Consider the following 4300-nt stretch of genomic DNA (forward strand, 5'->3'; position numbering starts at 1 on the left):
CTCTCCTTTTTCTTAGTTAATTTCTCTTCAAAATTTGGACATCCTCATAATTATCATTTTTTGAGAAAAGCCATTCCTAATCCTTTGAACAGGTCAGATACTCTGATTGTGTACTTTCATAGAAACATCCATTAATTAATCCATTTATTTAGTCACTGTGGTAGGCAGAATTCTAAACACCCCATGGAAATATCCTGTTCTAGTTCCCCAAACCTTTGAATATGTGAAATATCACTTATGGGATTGTGTTATATGGCATAGCTGACCTTAAGATAGGTGGGCTTGAGCCCATATGAGTCCTTAGAAGAAGAGACATTTCTGCAACTAGCTGGTGACAGAAGAGGTCAGACATACTCAAAGCATGAGAAGGATGTGATGCATTGTTGCTGTCTTGGTGATGAAAGGGGTCATGTGAGCAGCTTTAAGGAGCTGAGGAAGGCCAATAGACAACAGTTGCACAACCTCAAGGACCTGGCTTCTGCCAACAGCCCAAATGAATATGGAAACAGATTCTTCTCCAGGGCTTCAAGATAAGAACCCAAGTGGCTAACACCTTCATTTTGGCTTTATGAGACCCCCATTTAGAGAACTTCATAAAGCCCATCCATATCTCTGACCTGCAGAATGTTAAGTAATAAATGGATGTTGTTTTAAGATGCTAATTTTTTAAATACTTTTTTGCAGCAATGGAAAACTAATACAGTCATTGAATACATTTTTAGTGCTATTAACATTAAGTGCTATTAAAATGAGTGCAAACCTTGCCTTGAGAATACAATGCAGAACAAAGGTGGCTCAGACTCTTCTTTCATTGAACTTATAGTCTACTAGGGGAGGAGGAGCCTAAATGTCCTTAATGTCATTGCAAATTTGCATTTATTTGGGTACATAGTCTAGTTCCAAAAACCTTTGAATATGGTAAAATGCCACTCCTATGATTGTGTTATGTTAGATGGCACAGTTGAGTTTAAGATAGGGAATTTATATCCAGATGAGCTTGAGATAATTACAAGAGCCTTTAAAAGAAGAGACATTTCTGTGGCTGGTGACAGAAGAAGTCAGATATTTAATTGATGTGTATTCCTTCCATAAAAAAAAAAAAAAATAAAACCAGCATATTGGACCTACCTGGGTGCCATAGAGCAAAAAAAAAAAAACACAAAAAGCAAAAACCAAAAAACCCCACAACATTATATTGTGCATTTTCAGAGGTTGTTTCATTTGAATTAGAATTTTAGGTAGTTATTTACTTGTGTCAATTTGGAGATTTTGATTTTAAAGTTTTACTATCCTCTGGCTTCTGTTGTTGCTGATGAGAATTCTGATGTTAATAATTTTCTGTATTTTGTAGATGATGCATCTTTTCTTTCTGAAAATTCAATGAAATTCTATAATAAAATATAAAAAAAAAATCAAGTTTGATTTTGGTACCTTTGTATTCTCATTACCTAGCAGAGTTCCTGGCACATAGGGGTCACTAAAAAAAAAAACAACTTTTTGTTAAAACGTAAAAGGTAAAATGCTCCCAAGTTAGATAGCTGATTAGTATAGACACAGGTTTGACAGATTTTGAGTAAGGTTTGTTTCCTGACTCTAAATTTTGTGTTCTTAACCACTATAACACATGAGTCTACTTACCCAGTGCAGACACCATATACTAAGATCTTGTAATATTGAACCTCATACTTTTGGGAGAAATAGGGGGTGGTTAAGAAGAAAGACACACATCCCCTTTCAGCTTCACTTTGTAAGGTACACTTGAGGTGTGCAAGGATGGCTCAGTCAGTTCAGTGTCTCACTTGTGATTTTAGCTCAGGTCATGATCTCAGGTCCTGGGGTCAAGCCCCTCATTGGGCTCCGTGCTCAGTGGGGAGTCTGCTTGGATTCTCTCCATCTCCCTGTCTCTCTGCCCCTCCTTCACTCATGTGTGTTCTCTCTCTAAAATAGATAAATCTTAAAAAAAAAAAAGATAAATCTTGAAAAAAAAGAAGGTATACTCAAACAGAAATATATTAACAAATCTTAGTAATGTAATTTTTTTTTCCTACAAAAAGTCTTTATGGAGCCAAAGTATTTCACTGAGGTGTGAAGGGCATAAATTCTGGGAAAATGGCCTGGGAGATCCTGTATGGTGAAAAAGTAGGAAAGCCTCACTAGGTGAGGGACTTTAGTTCAATCAGTTGGTTTGCACTTCTCATATCTCCAGGTCAGCTATCCAAGCTCAACTGGAAACCTTTCCACAGACTTTGCAATTATTTTTATGTATTCTTTTCTCTGAAAGACCAGAGTAAACATTTCCAAATTATCTCTTAATTAATTAATCTATTGCCCTTTTCCCCATTCAAATTCATATATACATTCAAAAGAATTATTAAGCAGCTATTATTCCACAGACACCACTAGAAACTGAGTATATTTTGGCACCCTTGCTTGGGGTTTACAGTCTAGTCGAGGGACAGACTATTGCATATGTACATATATTGCATAGGAGACAAGCACAGTCCAGTGAATAATGTAGAAAAGAAAATTGGACAGGATTTTCTGAGAAATTAACTTCTACTTGACTAATGAGAAGCGAAGGTAGAAATGATACATAGATAAGGGGATGGGGGGAGATGAGAACATTACAGGCAGAGTAAATGGTGTCTGAGAAGACCCTGAGACCAGATAAGAGCTTAAGCTGATAGTCTTTTTGGCTCCAGTCTTGCTTATATGTCAACACACTTCTAACCTGCAATTCATACTCCTCACTTATTTTATAGTAAAAAATATTTAATAAATGATTCATACGTTTTTGGACAAACCAATCTACTCAGTATAGTATGTGTAGTTCTGTACAATTGTGTACAATTTGTACAACCTTTCTGGCTTCATCCTGTACCACTCCCTCTTCAAACTCTATGCCACAGTCACACTTGTATAGATATAACAAGTGGTAGAGGGGTAAAGAAGTTCAGGAATGCTTTTCTTTCCACAAAACATTTACTTCTTCGAAACATGGAGTCTTTTTTTTTCATGTTGCTCTTTCTTCCAAGTTTTTTCTCTTTTTCACTGAATTCCTACTTTGCCTAGAAAAACCCTATACATTTTTCAAGATGAAATTAAAATCATTCTCTCCTTTGTTGAGGTTTGTCTGATCTTCCCAGGCAAATTCTGGCAACTACTAATTTGCAGTTCCTCTAGTAATCTCTTGCACAGAACTTTATTATGGTACTTGTATTCTGGTTCTGTATTTACCTGCCTTTGTCCTGATACAAGATTGTGTTTGTGGAGAGAAAGAATCATGTTTAATATATTTTTCAGTCTTTAATCCTCAGCACTGTTTCCAGTACAAAGTAAATGGTGACTGTAAATTTGCAACATGAATAATCCTGATGGTCTTCCCACTAGCCTTGGCTAGGAGTTTTCAGTGCTTGCTGAGGGTAGCAGTTTCCTGTAAGGAACAGGAAGTTTCTTTTATGGTACCCAGACCCTGTTATATTTCATAGTTTCATCAGCCTTGGTCTTTCCTCTTTAGCATCCTAATCATGGCCTCCCTGATGGGCTTGGATTTCACACTATAGATGACGGGGTTGAGCACAGGGGGCACCACCAGGTATGTATAGGCAACCAGGGCATGTACAATGGGGGGTAGGTGCCTCCCAAAACGGTGTATCATGGACATGGTAATGCCTGGGATGAAGAAGACAAAGACAGCCAGGATACGGGAGACACATGTGTTGAAGGCTCGGATGCGTTCCCTGGGAGATGCCAGTCCTAGCACTGTGTGTAGGATGAGAGCGTAGGAGAGGACGATGAGCAGACAATCTGTGCCACCAGTGGACAGTACCACATAGAACCCATAGAGGATGTTTATGGTGATGTCAGCACAGGCTCTTCTCATCACATCAGGATGGAAACAGAATGAGTGGGACTAGAGGATCTTGTTAGGGCAGAAGTTCAGACATTTAAGCAGGAAGGGCACCAGGAAGAGAGAAAGGGTAGCATGGGCCACAATGGCCAGTCCAATCCTAATGATGACATTATTGGTGAGGATAGCCGCATAGTGAAGAGGATTGGAGATGGCCATAAAGTGGTCAAATGACATGGCCAGGAGCACCGACGACTCCACCACAGAGAAGGAGTGGAGGAAGAACATCTGGACCAGGCAGGCATTGAAACCTATGAGCCGATGGTCAAACCAGAGCACAGCCAGGGTGGTGGGCAGTGTGGACAGAGTGAGGCCCACATCGGTGAGGGCCAGCATGGACAGAAAGTAGTACATGGGTTGGTGCAGGCTGGAAGTTCTCCCCGCAGCCAA

The 4300-nt window shown here is 39.3% G+C and overlaps 1 pseudogene; it reads right to left on the bottom strand.

Annotated features, from left to right (window-relative positions):
• Positions 1-2211: 2211 nt before the first annotated feature.
• Positions 2212-4282, bottom strand: LOC102735367 (olfactory receptor 51G1-like; annotated as a pseudogene).
• Between the last annotated feature and the right edge of the window lie 18 nt (positions 4283-4300).

Source organism: Leptonychotes weddellii, unplaced genomic scaffold, assembly GCF_054177405.1.
Source record: "Leptonychotes weddellii isolate Sample4059 unplaced genomic scaffold, ASM5417740v2 HiC_scaffold_3360, whole genome shotgun sequence".
NCBI classification, from domain to species: Eukaryota; Metazoa; Chordata; class Mammalia; order Carnivora; family Phocidae; genus Leptonychotes; species Leptonychotes weddellii.